Here is a 20,404-nt window from a genome sequence, read left to right as displayed (position 1 = left end):
TTGTGTTGATCTCAGCGAAGTACATGGATCTGGCGAGAGTCAGGTTATATACGACCTCCACCGTCTCAAATTTGTTGTGATTTTTGCCACAATTTGTGTCCCAAAAAATAGCCAAACCAGACACCAGGTGAATACATGTTTGTGACAAGATTTCTCGGTGAGTACTTTGAGACACATTACTGGTTTTCTTCCAAATTTCACTCTTAAATCTTCTTGCAGACTATCTCCTTTCAGAAGTGGAAAGTACTACAGTAGCTAAACCAGCAGGTATTTGCTCTTGGATACTCTTCATTTTTTTTGCCAGGTAAGTAAACATGAGAAAAAAAATACCACAATAAATTAAAATGTCTGTTAGTGAAAAGGTACAATGAAAGTTATGTACTGTTCATATCTTTGGAAGGGGGTAATCTTACATAATCTGCAAAAGATCAAGTATTTTAATTTTGTGTATATGCACTAGAGTTGTATCGATACTAAGTCATTGTTATTTTTTTGGCTTTCCCGGTTCTCCCTCGCTCATCAACAAATGATGGAATTGTGTGAGTGTGGCGTACCTCCGTTTCAAAACTCATACGCGCTTGTTTTCCCAGGAAAAGTGGTTACGTGGGACTTTAGTCACTGCCGTTGGACTGCTACATCATTCGTGTGTTCGATGATTTGGTAAAATTGCAAACAGCCAATATGATGTACAAAGCAAACTACAATCTGCTACCAAAGAATGTATAACAATTGTTCTCAACAAAAGAGGAGAAATATAACCTTAGAGGGAAGTCTCACTTAAAACATTTGTACGCACGTACAACACTTAGAACCTTTAACATATCAGAATGTGGAATTAAATGATGGAATGGATTAAGTAAAGAAGTTGAACATTGTACTGATATGACCCAGTTTAAGAGGTTGTTCGAATGAAAAGTGCTTACAAAGTACAAAGAAGAAGAATTATGAGAATTACTTTCAACCTTATTGAAAATAAGATATTCTTCATCTCAGTAAGTTAATGACTGCCCTAATTATATATTACTCATTCACAGATGTCATTTTACTTTAAAAAAAAAAAAGTCAGTAAATGAATGAATATATTTGTATACGCTCAGAAGTGGGAAAGAGGTAGGATCAAATAAGCGTTCAGTGTTTCCCACAGGTCAGGCATCTATTTGTGGGGGGGCAGCGGCGATGACCAAGAAGAACGCGGAGTTGAAATATAAATACAACACTATGTACATATTTACATACATATTCATATAATATTTACATATTTATATAATATGTAACTACAAGCTCCATTCACAGACAGTCCCATTGCTTTTATGAGCAGGCGAGCGGGTCAAAAGCCGGAAAAAAATATATATTTTTTTATTTTTATTCTATTTTATTTTTTTTCATTTGTGGCGGCCGTAACTCTTTCGTGGCGGGCCGCCACAAATAAATGAATGTGTGGGAAACCCTGGCGTTGCTTCTTCCTACTCTTTTTCGGACATGATGTAAAGTGAAATGATATGAAATTGTGTGATGTATTACGCTGTAAGTGTGTTCATGTTCCAAATAAAGTAAAGAAAAGAACGAACCAGTTGTTGAGGAAAAGAGGTGTGTTTTCGTAACATATGTCTTTTTATACTTTTAAATCTTAACAGGTCAGTGCGGTCATGTGTGACGTCACACGTGTGGTAAAGAGGAGCCCCTGCTGCTTCAGAAATGTGCCTCGTCCATCGCGCTCTTTCGCCCCCAGGGACGGCGCGCCATCCGGGGAGGGGAGGTCTCAGCTGGGCCCTCCGGACTCGTCCCGCACACGCAGCAGCAGCAGTGGGGATGCCATACAGCGGGCCTGTGCGTTGCCCCGGCCGGAGGTGGCTTTTGTCCTCGCTCTCCAGCTCGGCGTGTTCGCGCCGCGACTGCCCGGAGGCGCCGCGGCCGGCCAGGGCGAGCGTGAAGCCGCGGTGGCCTTGTCCGTCATGAGCATCGAGCCGGGGCAGAGAGCTCGCGGGGACCGGACGCCGCTCCCGGAAGTGGAAACGGAGGAGGTCGCGCCAGCTTATGAGGACGAGAACGAGTTGCTCTCGCTGCAGGTATGTGGAAGTATCGCAAGAGAACGCGATGCTCAGGTAACGTGTTCATTGCATGAATGATTGAAGTAGACATGATGTCATATCTACAATTTTATTCTATTGGAATATTTCAAATTTTAATCAGTGAAGTTTGCATGTCAACATAAGCAGTTATTGTAAAAGATGTGTGAACATTGACTTGTGACATGATCCAGAAACTTAATGACAATTTTTTTGTATGGTTTAACTACAATGAGTAGAAAATGGATGGACATTAAAGCATTTGTACTTGCAAAAATCGTCCCTCCGATGGCTAAAAAATCTTGAGAAAAAAAAAATAAACGAGTAAATTTTGTTGGTGATTGGGGTAGAATGGAGGTTAAAACGGTCTAGGGATGTTGCGATTACGGTATCAACAATGAAAAAAAAAGTGAAGTTAGTGTTACTGTTCAAATTTTAGTTATCGGAAATCCGTTATTCATCACAGCACCTTGATAAAATCATGGCAATGCAACCAAATAGCTAGTGGCTCGTGTGCTGATCACTAGCTGCCAATGTCTGGAATTACAATGTTGTATATTAACGGCGTTAACAATGAGTAATTTAATTATGTGTACGTACGTTACAAAGCCGTTACCGATGCGTTTGATGTAACGTGGCCACTTTTGTTGCGGTTTTACGTTGACAAGACGGCGTCAGAATTCATAGCAGGAAAATAAAATCGATTCACATCCGAATTGCTATTCTTAAATCGTCCTGATTTTGAATTCATTGAGTTTTAAAAATTTATTTTAAAAGAAATATTGTAAGTATACTTTTTTAATATTGTTCTATATATATATATATATATATATATATATATATATATATATATAACGGGGTTATAGTAACACAGATACGATTGTATATACGGCGGATACTGCAAATATCCAAAATAGTTTCTCTCGTTTTGATGAAATAACATTACAAGGATTGTTACAACGTGTAAATGGAATAAAACAAACAACATGTTTACTTGACCCACTTCCTGGGAAACTTATCAAGGAGCTTTTTGTATTATTAGGTCCATCAGTGCTAAATATTATAAACTTATCACTTTCCTCGGGCACTGTTCCCGTTGCATTCAAAAAAGCGGTTATTCATCCTCTCCTTAAAAGACCTAACCTCGATCCAGACCTCATGGTAAACTACCGACCGGTGTCTCACCTTCCCTTTATTTCGAAAATCCTCGAAAAAATTGTTGCAGAGCAGCTAAATGAGCACTTAGCGTTTAACAATCTATGTGAAACCTTTCAATCCGGTTTCAGGGCAAATCACTCGACTGAGACAGCCCTCGCAAAACTGACTAATGATCTATTGCTAACGATGGACTCTGATGCGTCATCTATGTTGCTGCTCCTCGATCTTAGCGCTGCTTTCGATACCGTCGATCATAATATTTTATTAGAGCGTATCAAAATACGAATTGGTATTTCAGACTCAGCCCTGTCATGGCTTAACTCTTATCTTACTGATAGGATGCAGTGCGTCTCCTATAACAGTGTGACCTCGGACTATGTTAAGGTAACGTGTGGAGTTCCCCAGGGTTCGGTCCTTGGCCCTGTACTCTTCAGCATCTACATGCTGCCGCTAGGTGACGTCATACGCAAATACGGTATTAGCTTTCACTGTTATGCTGATGACACCCAACTTTACATGCCCCTAAAGCTGACCAACACGCCGGACTGTAGTCAGTTGGAAGCGTGTCTTAATGAAATTAAACAATGGATGTCCGCTAACTTTTTGCAACTTAATGCCAAAAAAACGGAAATGCTGATTATCGGTCCTGCTAGACACCGACCTCTATTTAATAATACAACTTTAACATTTGACAACCAAATAATAAAACAAGGTGACTCTGTAAAAAATCTGGGTATTATCTTCGACCCAACTCTCTCCTTTGAGTCACACATTAAAAGCGTTACTAAAACGGCCTTCTTTCATCTCCGTAATATCGCTAAAATTCGCTCCATTTTGTCCACTAAAGACGCCGAGATCATTATCCATGCGTTTGTTACGTCTCGTCTCGATTACTGTAACGTATTATTTTCGGGTCTCCCAATGTCTAGCATTAAAAGATTACAGTTGGTACAAAATGCGGCTGCTAGACTTTTGACAAGAACAAGAAAGTTTGATCATATTACGCCTGTACTGGCTCACCTGCACTGGCTTCCTGTGCACTTAAGATGTGACTTTAAGGTTTTACTACTTACGTATAAAATACTGCACGGTCTAGCTCCAGCCTATCTTGCCGATTGTATTGTACCGTATGTCCCGGCAAGAAATCTGCGTTCAAAAGACTCCGGCTTATTAGTGATTCCTAGAGCTCAAAAAAAGTCTGCGGGCTATAGAGCGTTTTCCGTTCGGGCTCCAGTACTCTGGAATGCCCTCCCGGTAACAGTTCGAGATGCTACCTCAGTAGAAGCATTTAAGTCTCATCTTAAAACTCATCTGTATACTCTAGCCTTTAAATAGACCTCCTTTTTAGACCAGTTGATCTGCCGCTTCTTTTCTTTCTCCTATGTCCCCCCCTCCCTTGTGGAGGGGGTCCGGTCCGATGACCATGGATGAAGTACTGACTGTCCAGAGTCGAGACCCAGGATGGACCGCTCGTCGGGACCCAGGATGGACCGCTCGCCTGTATCGGTTGGGGACATCTCTACGCTGCTGATCCGCTTGAGATGGTTTCCTGTGGACGGGACTCTCACTGCTGTCTTGGAGCCACTATGGATTGAACTTTCACAGTATCATGTTAGACCCGCTCGACATCCATTGCTTTCGGTCCCCTAGAGGGGGGGGGTTGCCCACATCTGAGGTCCTCTCCAAGGTTTCTCATAGTCAGCATTGTCGCTGGCGTCCCACTGAATGTGAATTCTCCCTGCCCACTGGGTGTGAGTTTTCCTTGCCCTTTTGTGGGTTCTTCCGAGGATGTTGTAGTCGTAATGATTTGTGCAGTCCTTTGAGACATTTGTGATTTGGGGCTATATAAATAAACATTGATTGATTGATATATATATATATATATATATATAAAAATAATTTACTTTTTTTTTAAAGAAATTTTTGGCCAAACAGAAGGAGTTTTTCTAACCTGTAACTTGTTATGAAAAATATTTATACCAAATAACACATTGCGAGAGTCGTTTTGAATCGAGAATCATGTTAAATGGAGAATCTATTCTGAATTGAATGGAAACGTTAAGTGCCCCAAGATTTACACCCCGACAGGAAATAATTCTTTACTAATGCACACAACAACCAGCACCACACTAAAATGAACTTAATATCCAATAGGGTGCAACATCACACAGTACACTGCACACACACACACTCCTACTAGGTGGGAATAACAAACAACAAATCAATGCCTAAAGTGACAAGTGTGCAATCCTACAACACCCTGTTTGTCGACAAAAGGACAAGACTGCAATCAAAGCACATTCAATATTTTTAATACCCAGAGGTAACACAATCCGGGGAAAAGATTCAACAAAGCTTCCGTCGCGCAAGAGCTAACAGTTACACCTGAGCTAATAATATCCTGTCTGGCTCTCTCACTGATGTCACTCGGTAACAGGCACCGCCTTTTAAAGACACTCACAAACACTCCGCTTTCATGAAACGTCACATATTTTTGTTTTGTTTTTCATTTATTAAAGTAACGCAATAATTACTTTCGCTTGTAATCAATTACATTTAAGTAACGTAGTGCATTCACTAATTCGATTAATTTTTTGACAAAGTAACAAGTAGCTATAATTATTATTTTTTAAGTAGTTTTCCCAACACTGCTAGTGTTTTTCAGTGAAATGACCCATTTGACGCTCACATTTTATTACGTCGACCATGTTTAGTAAAAAGAAGAACCCCGCTGTACCAGAACTTGATGAGTTGGTCCACATTGGCGACGGTTTGTCCACATAAATGTTAGTATTCCAGTAGGTTCAACTGTAGGAGTGTTTGTTTTTTCCCTTTCGACAAGGGGTGTCAAACTCATTTTAGATCGGGGGCCACGTGGAGAAAAATCTACTCCCAAGTGGGCCGGACTGGTAAAATCACGGCACGCTAACTTAAAAATAAAGACAACTTCAGTTTGTTTTCTTTGTTTAAAAATAGAACGAGCACATTCTGAAAATGTACAAATCATAATGTTGTTTTTTTTACACTTACTTGCATGTTGCGGTTAATAGTATTCTATCTTTATTTGTCGTTATTTATACTTTCTGAATAAATGATGTGATAATGTTCATCAGCCAAGTCATTGGTGTTAATTTTCAATCTATCAAGATTAAAAAAAAAGGTAACACTTTAGTATGGGGAACATATTCACCATTCATTAGTTGCTAATTAACATGCAAATTAGTAACATATTGGCTTTTATTTAGTCATTATTAAGTACTTATTAATGCCTTATTCTGCATGGCCTTATTATACAACAACCCTAACCTTAACACTAACCAAATAACTCTAAATTAAGTCTTTTTTACCTACAATATGTTCCCCTAGTGTCCAAATAACTCTTAATTAAGTGTTTGTTACTTAAATGTTCACCTTACTAAGGTGTTACCACAAAAAAAAAAATCAAAATCAAATCACAGGATGTTATTTATGTAGTTTGATCATTTTCCTCGACTGATGTACTAACATCATGTGGTTTATTTTATGTACATATATAGCATCATCTACAAAGATACAAATAATTGCTATTGTGACATCTAGCGGACACATTTAGAACAGCATTTTATTTCATTGAAGATTTCAGGTAAATTTTTATACTTAGCAAACTCATCCCACAGGCCGGATAAAACCTGTTCGCGGGCCATACGTTGGACACCCCTGCTTTAGACAATATGCCATTAAAGGACGCTAAAAAAAACGCTGCGCTTTGAACCCCCGGGGTGTAAGAAGTGACGGACACAAAAACTGAAACTGACCTGATGAGTGGTCGCTGAGGTGTTTGGTTTTGGCCACGCGTCACCTCAAGCAGCCCCCGTGCCTGATTCTCCCCCTTCAAACCTTGTTTTTCTGCTCAAGGCTAAACTCTGACTCATTCCCCAACTCTTTGTTGTGTTGCCATGGGGACCACATAGCTCAGTTTGTGTGTTAGGGGGCAGCGTTAATTGCGATGGTATATCACGGTACTGCCTCAGGCAAGCGTGTCTCATGTATAGGACTTGGGTCACAACCTTTGACCTGAGCACTCCCACACACACATTACTGTCATTCCTCTACAGCAGGGATGTCAAACTCATTTTCATTAAGGGTCACATTGCAGTTATGGCTGCCATTAGACGGCCGCTTGTAACGCCAAATAATGTATGAATTTGCCTCTGGATTTCATTATTAATTGTGTGAAAGCTCCAAAGCATTCACACACGTTTTTTTTTAAACTTCTTCTTCTTCTCCACATTTTGGCGCGCTCTACCTTCCACATTTTTCACCCGATTCAAACCGTTCCAACTTCAAACTGTTCTGCCCATTCGGGAATCGCGGGCTTTGCCTTGGCAAATTCCAAAAATTCCCATATTTCCCAAAATTCCAGGTTTTCCTAGACGTTTTTCCCGTTCAAAATGAATTGTCCATTTTTCCACCATTTCCACATTTTTCAACCGATTCAAACCATTCTCACCTTCAACACATTCCATCATCCTGGAATTTTAAATTACATGTTTTCCCAGGTTAAAAAAATTCCAGGATTTTCCAGAATTCCTGGGTTTCCAAAGCCCTATTTCCACCCTTTTTTCTGGCGACTACTCCTTTCACAATTTTCAAAAACTAAAACACTCTTAATTAGGAAATGGAAAGGTTTCCCGCTTTTCCTGAAATGCCTTAAATTCTGTAACGCCATTTCTCAATTCAACATGTTACTACTTGAACATTTCTCGACCGATTTGAAAAATTCCAAAACCAACCATTTTCACTCATTTAGATCAGTGGTTCTCAAATGGGGGTACGCGTACCCCTGGGGGTACTTGAAGATATGCCATGGGGTACATGAGATTTTTTAAAAATATATAAATAGCAACATTTCAAAAATCTTTTATAAATATATTTATTGAATAATCAACAAAATATGAATGGAAGTTCATAAACTGTGAAAAGAAATACAACAATGCAATATTCAGTGTTGACAGCTAGATTTTTTGTGGACATGTTCTATAAATATTGATGTTAAAGATTTCTTTTTTGTGAAGAAATGTTTAGAATGAAGTTTATGAATCCAGATGGATCTGTATTACAATCCCCAAAGAGGGCTCTTTAAGTTGATGATTACTTCTATGTGTAGAAATCTTTATTCATAATTGAATCACTTGATTATTTTTCAACAAGTTTTTAGTTTTTATATTTTTCTTTCCAAATAGTTCAAAAAAGACCACTACAAATGTTGTACAATTTAACGAATCAGAAACTGATGACAAAGTGCTGTATTTTACTTCTTTATCTCTTTTTTTTCAACCAAAAATGCTTTGCTTTGATTAGGGGGTACTTGAATTAAAAAACATGTTCACAGGGGGTACATCACTGAAAAAAGGTTGAGAACCACTCATTTAGAACATTCAAGTTTTTTACAATTTTCAAAAAAATTCCCGCTTTTCCAGAAATTCCCCAATTTTTTAGAAATTCCCGGCCAAAAAACAATGCTCACTAGCTAGGGGATTCCTGGTGAGCCATACCTCCGTTCCCCAAACTAACGAGGACCCAGGCATTCTTTTTCCGGCGACCCTGTCATTGAAATCTCAAACTCTGTCCGTGGGGGCCAACCTGGATTTTGGAGCGGACGACAGCATTCATTGACCAGGGGTATGCTCGCCATGCTGGAATAACCCTCATACCCCTGGAGACTTTCTTACATGTGCAAGCCCTGGACGGACATCCACTCAGCCCCATAAAGAACCGCACAGAGGCACTATCCCTGACCCTCTCGGGGAACCACACTGAGACCATCAGCCTCTGGGTGCTTGACGCGCCCGTCACTCCCTTAGTTCTCAGACGCTTATGTCTCCGTAAACACGACCCCATAATTCTTGGTCCACGGGCAAGGTCCTAGCATGGAGCACTGCATGCTACGCACACTGCCTCAAATCGTCAGTCTCCCCAGCCGGCAGACCTAAGACCATCTCACCTCCCACGGATCTCTCCAATGTTCCCTCTGTGTACCATGATCTAGCGGCAGTATTTGACAAGGAACGTGCACTTTCCCTTCCGCCGCATAGACCCTATGACTGCGCTATTGATCTGCTTCCCAACGCTGTCCTTCCCTCCAGCCGGCTTTACAAGCTTTCTCTGCCCGAGAAACAGGCCATGAAGTACTACATCTCTGAATCTCTTGCCTCAGGCATCATCACCCGCTTTAAGTCCCCGATGGCAGCAGGGTTCTTCTTTGTGAACAAGAAGGACGGGTCATTAAGGCCCTGCATTGACTATCGACAGCTGAACTGCATTACGATCAAAAACAAGTATCCTCCACCCCTCCTGAGTTCATCTTTCCAGCCCCTCTCTCCCGCCACCATATTTAGTAAACTACATCTCCTCAACGCTGACCACCTGGTGCGTATCAAGGAGGGTGATGAATGGAAGACGGCCTTCAACATCCATCTTGGACATTTCGAATAATGCCCTGGCTGTCTTCCAGGCCTTAGTTAATGACGTTCTGCAGGACATGTTGGGCCACTTCGCCGTGGTCTATGTTGATGAAATTTAGATTTTTTTCTCAGAACCTGCAGGAGTATCAACAACATGTCCGCCTGTTCTTGCAACAGCAGCTGGAGAACAGACTGTTAGTGAAAGCTGAGAAGTGTGAGTTTCACGCACATTCTGTGGGATTTTGAGGGTATATCATTGAGAGATCCCAAGAAAGTCGAGGCTGTGAGGGACTGACCCCAACCCACCTACCCTACTGGACTAAGACGGTTTCTCGGATTCGCTGGATTTTATCGTCGCTTCATCCGGGACTTCATTAGGGTAGCTGGACCTCTCCATGTCATTAACTCTACTCTCCTTCCCTTCCAGTGGACCAAGGAAGCCAGTGTGGCCTTCAAGGGCCTAAAGGAGAGCTGTGTTTCCGCCCTGTCCTCACCCACATCGAACCGGACAACTCGTTCTGCGCTCTCGTTCCGACAACTTGGTACACCCATCTGCTATTTTTCCAGGCGTCTCTCTCCGGCAGAGCGCAACTATGACGCTGGGAATAGGGACCTACTTGCTGTCCATGAGGCTTTGTCGGAGTGGTGGCACTGGCTGGAGGAGGCCAGACTCCCGTTCCTGGTGTTGACGGACCACCGCAACCTTACTCACATCCGCTCTGCCAAAAGACTGAATGACCGTCAGTCACGCTTGGCCCAGTTTTTTTGCCGTTTTGATTATCCTCTTTCGTTCAGGCCTGGCTCTCGCAACACCAAGTCTGATGCCCTCTCCAGGCAATGAATTCATGGAGGAGCCCACCAGCACACCTACAGCAGAGCCTATCATCCCTCTCGCTAGGATTGTGGGCATGGTCACATTGGACATGGAGAACTTGATGAAGGCCGCCTTGCGCTGTGACCCAGGACCAGGCGGCGGACCACCGAACAAGTTTTTTGTTCATTGTGCGCTTCGACCCAAGGTACTGGACTGGGGCCATTCCAGCATCTTCTCTTGCCATCCGGTGGTCCAACGCTCACTATCGTTCCTCCGGAGACAGTTCTGGTGTTTGTCTATGGAGACCGACACCAGGGAATTTGTCGCCGTTTGCACCACATGCGCTCGTAATAAGGCATCCCACAGTTCGCCGGCAGGTCTCCTACACCCCCTACCTGTCCCTGGCCGACTGTGGTCACACGTCCTTCTGGACTTCTTGTCCGGATTTCCTGTATCCCTTGGTGACACGACTATACTAACTATCGTTGACCGATTTTCTAAAGCTGCACATTTTCTCCCCCTTCCGAAGCTCCCCTCCTCTTCAGAGACTGCTGACCTCTTTGGCCTGAATCTGGTCAAGCAACATGGCATCCCCCTGGATGTCGTCTCTGACCGTCGCCCCTAATTCACTTCCTGGGTGTGGCGGTTTTTCTACAAGGGAATTGGGGCTATGGTCAGCCTCTCTTCTGGATATCGCCCTCAGACCAATGCACATCTCTAATTGTGTTGTAGCATTACACCACTGTGTCCTATTTACTGTAATTACTATTAAATAACCAACTAAATATTGACCATTTGAAGCAGTGAAAAGACATTTGCAAATATTCTAAGAGCGAATGCCGAATTTGCAGGCATATTATCTCAAAATAATGTGAAAGCTATTAACAATAAAAAAGATTTGAAATTGGAAAAAAAAAACTGAAACTGAAAATAAAAAAAAAAAGATAGAGTTAAACCTGAAAAAAAGATCTAAAACTGAAAGAAAATATTTTAATCTGAAATTGAAAGAAAAAAGAATTGTAAAAAAATAAAGAAAGATTTGAATCTTAATAAAAGATTCAACACAGAAAGAAAAAAAATCTAAGATCTATAAATTAAAGAAAAAAATAAACTGGAAAAATTAATACTCAACTAAAAAAGATTTGCAACGCAAAGAAAAACAAACTGTTAAAAAAAATCGGAAACTGAAAGGAAAAAATTAAATGGAAAAAAGCTTTTAATTTTAATTTTAAAAAAACTGAAGAAAAATACTTTTACAAAAAGATTTGAATCTGAAAAATAGCTCAAACTGAAAGAAAATAAATTAAACTGAAAAAAGGGTAAGATTAAAATTAAAATGATCGGAAACTGAAATAAAAAAATTGCTGTAAAAATGTAATCTAAAGGTGAAATAAAAAAATTAAAAACAGAACACAATTTATTAAATAAAAGTGTATAAAAATACATAAAAAAATACGGAAAAAATAAGATTTGAATTAAAAAAGATCTAAAATAAAAAATTAACTGTAACAACATTTTTTAAATTAATCTGACAAAGAAAGCAAAAAATAAACTATTAAAAAATAGATTCAAACCTGGAAAAAAAAAGATCTGGATATTGAAAAAATTAAATATAATAAGATTTGAATGAACAAGATCTGAAAGGGTAAAAAAATCAACCAAAAAGGAATCTGGAAAAAACTGAGAGAGAAAATAAACTGTAAAAAAATAAGACTAGAATTGAAAATTAGAATTTTGAAATCTAAAACACAAAGGTCGAAAACTGAAAAAAATTACTGTAAAAAATAAGAAAATTAGTTTGAAAACTGAAAAATGTAGAACTGAATGAAAAAAAAATTACTGAAAAAAAAATCTGCACATATTCCGACATCATCCACAAACACGTGTTAACTGTGTACTTGCAGCCAGAATATTATCCTAACATCATGTGCAATGAATGATGGACATAATCCAGTTTTCCACTGACAGGGGCCTCCTTCATGGGGCCCCCCAAAGGTCATCTTCCACTTTGCTCCAACTCATTGTTCATGCCAGAAATGCTGCTTCCTCACTTCTTCTTGTGGCGCGGGCTCCAGGTGAACTGCTCCGGGGCGCTCCTCCCGGGTCAGGTTCATGCCACACGCCGCCCTGCAGCCTGGCCTCTCTGGCTGCTGTGTGCCGAGGAATGGCTGCTCCCCGCTGCGGACGCGCCCTGGGTTGCCTACTCCTTCAGGTGTGTGTGTGTGCGTGTGTGTGTGGACTCCAATAAATAATTGAACGCGTTTCTCTCGCCCCCAGCCTGGACGGGGGAGACGCCGACTTCCTAAAGACGATGTCGGGGCTGGGATGCCAAGTCCACCGCTTTGATCCCGCCGGCACCGATGCTTCGGGTGGTCGCCGTGGCAACAGCTGGGCCGGGCGACGCGCCGCGCCGCCACAGGATGTGGCCGGAGTGGCGGGCGGCGAGGAGGCGTAAGGCGAGCGTGCCGCAAACGCTGGGGGACATCATGGCGACACTGGGACACCCAGTGGTAAGACGCACCTGCACACACCTGTCGCAATCAGCAGGCTGCAGACGACTTGCACGTTCCTATAGCAACAGGGCTCTGCGGCCATCTGGAGCTGCCATGGCAACAGTTAAAGACAGACAGCGGAAGCTCAGTTACAACCGATGGCCACAAGGGGGAGCGACATAACCAGGCTGTGCTCCTTTACAAGGGTGTTCAAACTTTTTCCACTGAGGACAGCATGCAGGGGCCATTTTGATACCAATACAGAAGATTTATTTTTTCCTTTAGAACTCCCTCTCAAGTCATAAAAATTTGAAAAAATTGTCACATATTTATAGTTATTCAACGCTTAAATCTCTCAATCAACTTCAGCCTCTTATGTTTTTTTTGCCCTTTTTAGATAGATAGTACTTTATTGATTCCTTCAGATTTCCTTCAGGAAAATTAAAATTCCAGCAGCAGTGTACGGAGTTGAAATATATATTTTTTTTAAAAGTAAATAATGGGGTTTTAAATGGAAACAAAATAAAGAAATATTACAATAAGAATAAAAAATTAAAAGCAACAATGGAAATAAAAATATAACAGTAAAATAAGAATTTAACAAGAGAAAGTAGGCATTAGTGACCATGTTATGAAAACGTATTGCATTGTTATTGTTTATAATTTTGTCAAAGAAAAGCCAGTTTTTTATGTTCATCCATCCATTTCCTACCGCTTGTCCCCTTTGGGGTCGCGGGGGGTGCTGGAGCCTATCTCAGCTGCATTCGGGCGGAAGGCGGTCTACACCCTGGACAAATCACCATCTCATCACAGGGCCAACACAGATAGACAATATTTACACCCACATTGATGTTAAATAGCTAAAATATGCAATATTTTCCCTAGGGGTGTAACGGTACACAGGAATTTTGGTACGTAACTCGGTTCAGAGGTCACGGTTCGGTTCATTTTCGGTACAGTAAGAAAACAAAAAAAAATACTTTTTGGGGTTATTTGTTTACCAAAATAGCAAAATCTTCCACCAAAAATATTTTTCTCTGTGGAATATTTGATGTGAAGTAATGGGAACCTTGGATAGGTCAATAATTCATAATAACATTGATTTTGATTCAATATTATGTTTTGAGCAATGACAGTTTGAAAGAAAAAAAAACGGCTTTGTTTTATTAGTCAACGTTGCAACTTTTTCTAAATTACATTTAGCCTTTAAGCTTTTTTATTTCACTTTTGTTTATTTTAATAGTATTTTTAGAATGTGCCGTGGGCCTTTAAAACATTAGCTGTGGGCCGCAAATGGCCTGCGGGGCACACTTTTGACACCCCTGCTATAGATAATAAAAACTAAAATCTGATAAATCTATGGATAAAAAGCAGAGCCTGGAGACGCATGCGCGTTTATCATAACTCTCTCAGCTCTCGTTTATTATAACTCTCTCGCTCTCTGTCTCTTATTGTGGCGGTCCGCTCCCTGTATGATCAGTGTCCGAGCTTGGTCCGCATTGCCGGCAGTAAGTCGGGCACGTTTCCACTGAGGGTTGGACTCTGCCAAGGCTGCCCTTTGTCACGCATTCTGTTCATAACTTTTATGGACAGAATTTCTAAGCACAGTCAGGGCGTTAAAAGGATCTGGTTTGGTGGCCGCGGGATTAGGTCTCTGCTTTTTGCAGATGATGTGGTCCTGATGGCTTCATCCGGCCAGGATCTTCAGCTCTCACTGGATCGGTTCGCACCCGAGTGTGAAGCGACCGGAATGAGAATCAGCACCTCCAAGTCCGAGTCCATGGTTCTCGCCCGGAAAAGGGTGGAATGCCATCTCCGGGTTGGGGAGGAGACACTGCCCCAAGTGGAGGAGTTCAAGTACCTAGGAGTCTTGTTCACGAGTGAGTGAAGAGTGGGTCGTGAGATCGACAGGCGGATCGGTGCGGCCTATTCAGTATTGCGGACGCTGTATCGATCCGTTGTGGTGAAGAACGAGCTGAGTCGGAAGGCAAAACTCTCAATTTCTCGGTCGATCTACGTTCCCATCCTCACCTATGGTCATGAGCTTTGGGTCATGACCGAAAGGACACGATCACGGGTACAAGCGGCCAAAATGAGCGGGGCTCTCCCTTAGAGATAGGGTGAGAAGCTCTGCCATCCGGGAGGAGCTCAAAGTAAAGCCGTTGCTCCTCCACATGGAGAGGAGCCAGATGGGTCGTTCCGGCATCTGGTCAGGATGCCACCCTAGCGCCTCCCTAGGGAGGTCCGACCAGCAGGAGGCCACGGGGAAGACCCAGGACACATTGAGAAGACTATGTCTCCCGGCTGGCCTGGGAACGCCTCGAGATCCCCCGGGAAGAGCTGGACGAAGTGGCTGCGGATAAGGAAAGTCCGGGCTTCCCTGCTTAGGCTGCTGCCCCCGCGACCCGACCTCGGATAAGCGGAAGAAGATGGGTGGATGGCTTAAGTCTTTCCATCAACTTCATATCTATTCGTTAATTTTAAGTTTTTAGTATTTTTTGGTTTGCTTTATGCCCTTTTTGTCAAAGAAAAAAGTTTATTTGACAAACACACACAAAATGCCATATTTCCCCCCCCCCCCCCCCACCTCCAAAATATTACAAAATGGAATATTTGATGTTAAGTTATTTGAGCCTTAAATATGTCAATAATTCATAACATGTTTGTTTTTTTAACAATGACAGTTTTTAAATAAAAACTTGCTAAAATGATTGTGGATCCAAAAGGGCCCCACTTGTAAAAGTGTTAATAAGTAAATATTTCCTTTTTTTTTTTTTTTTTTTTTTTTACTTTTATCGCTTAAGTCTGTCGATCAACTTCAAATCTATTTGTTAATTTTATTTATCTATCCATCCATTTTCTACCGCTTATTCCCCTTGGGTCGCGGGGGGCGCTGGTGCCTATCTCAGAAACAATCGGGCGGAAGGCGGGGTACACCCTGGACAAGTCGCTACCTCATCGCAGATGAGGTGGCAACTTGTCCAGTGTTAATTTTAAGTTTTTCTATTTTTTGTTTGTTTCATGCCATGTTTTCTTTTTCATTCCACTTTTTAATGTTTTTTTAATAGTATTTTAAGAATGATGGCACTTTGGACATCCCTGCTTTATGATGATGTCAACATCCCTATGTTCCCCCCCAGGTGCACTTCCTGTACGCCGACCTGCTCAGTGCCGAGTGGCGTCTCTTCCAGAAGTGGGTGGAAGTGGGGACCTCGCGGCGCATCCATCACCTGGTGGCCAAGGTGCACCTGCACTGGGCGGGGTTCGAGGTGGGCGGGAGCGAGGAGCAGGTGCTCCGCTATTGGTTCAGCGTCCTGCGAGGACTCTGGGCCTCGGGGGCTCAGGCTGGTGCACAACTCCGCAGGCGGGGGGCACAGCGTCCTGAAACGCAGCGTGGAGAACGCACGCAGCTGCTACACCCTCAGCTGGGTCAACACCAGACTTATTCCTAGCCCCTCCCTGCTCCCTCACTGATAATTACATAACGGCAAATTTACACCGCTCCACTTAGTGCAGGGGTCTCAAACATGCGGCCCGCGGGCCAATTGCAGCCCGCGAGACATTATTTTGCAGCCCGTACGTCGATATGACAATTTAATGTTGGTGCGGCCCGCGAGTTTAATTTGAACGCCGCTTGACAGCATCATACTTGCCAACGCTCCCAATTTTCCCGAGAGTCCCCTGAATTCAGGGCATCCATTCTCTCTCGTAATCTTTGACAAGTTTGACCTAATCAACAATATTCAGGGGGTGCCATAATGGCACTGCCATTAGCGCCCTCTACATCCTGTACAAACAGCGTGCAAACCCAATTATATGTTGCACCCGACTGTGTTGTACGCACATGTGCAATTGCAAGACATATTTGATCAACAGCCATACATGTCACACTGAAAGTGGCCGTAAAAAACACTTAAACACTGTTACAAATATGTGCCAGACTGTGAACCCACAACAAACAAGTATGACAAACACATTTCGGGAGAACATCTGCACCGTAATACAACATAAACACAACACAACAAATACCCAGAATCCCATGCAGTCCTAACTCTTCCAGGCTACAATATATACACCCCCGCTACAACCAACCCCCCACGCCCCCACCCTCCCTACTTGCGTCGGTTGAGGTGGTGTATATTGTAGCCCGGAAGGGTTAGGGCTGCAAGGTGTTCTGGGTATTTGTTCTCTTGTGTTTAAGTTGTGTTAGGGTGCGGATGTTCTCCCAAAATGTGTTTGTCATTCTTGTTTGGTGTGGGTTCAAAGTGTGGCGCATATTTGTAACAGTGTTAAAGTTGTTTATACGGCCACCCTCAGTGTGACCTGTATGTCTGTTGACCAAGTACGTCTTGCAGCCTCTTCCGTAGTTCTGCACAAGTCTCACACAAAACGTTACAGAGTCGTCACTTTGGTTGCATGGTGTAAAAGCGTACGCGATGACATGTAGAGCAGTAGTGCTCTTATTGGGGGTACGTGAAGGTATGCCAAGGGACAATTGAGATTTATTATAAATATTCTAAAAAAAATAGCAGCAATTCATAAATACTTTATAAATGTAATTATTGGATAATACTTCAACAAAATATGAATGGAAGTTCATAAACTTTGAAAAAATAATTTCATTTAATTAAAGAATTCGTTTTATTTCATTTTTTTTTGTCCAAAACATGCATCAAATTAAATAGTATGGAAATCGTTCATATGAATACAAACGCATGGCGAAAAATGTTTTCAAAATCCCCATGTTTATAGTCTGGGAGCAGGGATTCTCAAACCGTGGTACGCGGGCTCCATCTAGTAGTACGCCAAAGAATCCCCTCGATTAAAGTACAGTGTTTTATCCTCCTAAATTCAAACAGTGTTACTGTTCAAACTGTGTAATGTTACAAAAAAATGTTTTTAATGAATACTTAGGCCTGCTACGCTACTATATTTTAATGTTGGCCATCATGGTGGCACTTAGAGAGCCATTTTTTTCCCCCAATGTGGTACTTGGTGAGAAAAGTTCTGCAGTGGAGACAGAATCTTGCTCAGTACAACAGCACCCTCTAGTGGAGATAGGAGACTTTCTTAAATGAGTAAAGGCAGCCTTATCAAAATACTGTAGTTATTATATCCAATTACACATGACGACAGAGAGAATGAACAAGAGAAAAACTGATTTAAAAAAAAAATGTATTCACTGGCAACAAGAATGTATTAACCCAGGCCTTTTATATCCAAAAGCTCATAGAGATAATTGCTAATTTAGCATCGCCTCAAACGCCGTCATTGTGACAGATTTGCAACCATGTTTTTATAAACGATCGTACTATTTGAGTTTATATGACAGCCGAACATTTTCTGCAAACATATTATGTCTAAATGAAATAATATAATTCACATTAGTGGGTTTGTCGTTTTTGTCCATTTATTTTGTTTAGGCTACTTTTTAGATACATGTCCTTTGCGGCATAGCAGTTTTGAATTGGCTTCAAATAGATTATTTAAAAAACTTGGTTAAGTGCTAATTAAATGTTATTGATTGTGAGAAATATGGTGAAAGTGATAATGTATTGATAGTGCTGTATAAAATAGGTCAATAATTGTTTAATACGTGGCAATGGAGTTATTTATTTTGAGGACAATAACAAAATGTTAACTGCTAGTGTTGATTTATTTCAATGACAATTTGGCTTTTTGATGGCAGACTTCGGCTTTCTTTCCCCTCTGGTTATATCTACCTTTTTTTAAATTTTTCATATGAACATTATCTGGAATATAACACATGCCTATTGAACGGAATCGAATAGGTGCCACTTGGAGTCTTTGTTTTCCTTCTGATTGGATTCAAAAGTTCTCATTGAACTTTGACCCCCCCCCAAAAAATGTTATCTCAAATTTTTTGAGGTGGTATTTTATGACTAACAGATTTAAAATAACATTTTAAAAAGCCCAGGCAATGGTGAAGTGGCCCCCACAGTGTGTGGCCCTAAACAAGTGTATACACATGGGGTGTGCAAACTTTTTCCACTGAGGGCCGCACACTGAAAAATGAAAGCATTTTGATACTTTTCACAATATATAGTGGGTTTTTTTTACCTTTAGGGCTCCCCTCAGGTTTCAGTTATAAAAATATTTAAACAAATAAGTCTTTTTTTTTTTTTTTTTTTAATTCATCACTTAAATTTTTACACCAACGTCAAGTCTGCCGATATATTTTTTACATGTGTTATGCCTTTATATTCACGTGGATTTATATATAATGATGTATGTATATATATAATGATGTATGTATATATATTAATGTGTGTGTGTGTGTGTATTTGTATATATATATATACATACATATAGATAGATAGATAGTGTGTGTATATGTATGTATCTATATATATGTATAGATGTACATATATATATATATATACATACATAGTGTGTGTATATGTATGTATCTATATATGTATAGATGTACATATATATATGTATAGATGTACATATATATATATACATAGTGTGTGTATATGTATGTATCTATATATGTATAGATGTACATATATATATGTATAGATGTACATATATATATATGTGTGTGTGTGTGTGTATACACTATATTACCAAGTATTTGGCCACCTGCCTTGACTCACATATAAACTTGAAGTGCCATCCCATTCCTAACTCAGAGGGTTCAATATGATGTCGGTCCACCGACATCATATTTGCTCTTTTATTCCACTTTTTATCTTAGTTTTTTTTATAGTATTTTGAGAATGTGCCGCTGGCCGCAAATGAACACCCGTGACATATGTTTTTGCCACGGGTCTGTTATCATAATGCTCACCATAGGCTGCTGTCAGCTCTAGTGTGTTACACACGGCGAATATTAAAAGAGCACTAAAAAAAAGCCATGAGCCCTTTCAGTAAAATGTTGATTCTGTGCAATAAAGTTTACAATAAATGTGAAATTTGACTTTTATTTGTATGTATATATGTGTATATATGTCTACTTACACATATATAAATGTGTTTATATATATATATATATATATATACAAACAGTATAACCCACATATATATGTGTAATGTGTATATATACACAGTATTTCTGTATATATATATATATATACATTAATATATACATATATAAGTTTGTGTCTGTATATATGTGTAAATATGTATACATACACGTGTGTGTGTGTATATATATACATAAATATATACATATATATTTAAGTGTCTATGTATACATATGTAAATATCTATACATACACGTGTGTGTGTATCTATATACTGTATATATATACAAACAGGTATAACTCATATACATATGTGTGTATATATACAGTATTTATGTGTGTATGTATACATACACATAAATGTGGGTGTATATATATATATACAAACAAGTATAACCCACATACATATGTGTGTGTGTGTGTATATATATATACATAT

The 20,404-nt window shown here is 40.6% G+C and overlaps 1 pseudogene; it reads left to right on the top strand.

Annotated features, from left to right (window-relative positions):
- The first annotated feature begins 1,644 nt into the window (after window positions 1–1,644).
- On the top strand, window positions 1,645–16,847 carry LOC133552151 (uncharacterized; annotated as a pseudogene).
- The last annotated feature ends 3,557 nt before the right edge of the window (window positions 16,848–20,404 follow it).

Source organism: Nerophis ophidion, linkage group LG04 (genome assembly GCF_033978795.1).
Source record: "Nerophis ophidion isolate RoL-2023_Sa linkage group LG04, RoL_Noph_v1.0, whole genome shotgun sequence".
Lineage (NCBI taxonomy): Eukaryota > Metazoa > Chordata > Actinopteri > Syngnathiformes > Syngnathidae > Nerophis > Nerophis ophidion.
This window is presented reverse-complemented; position numbering and strand designations above follow the sequence as displayed.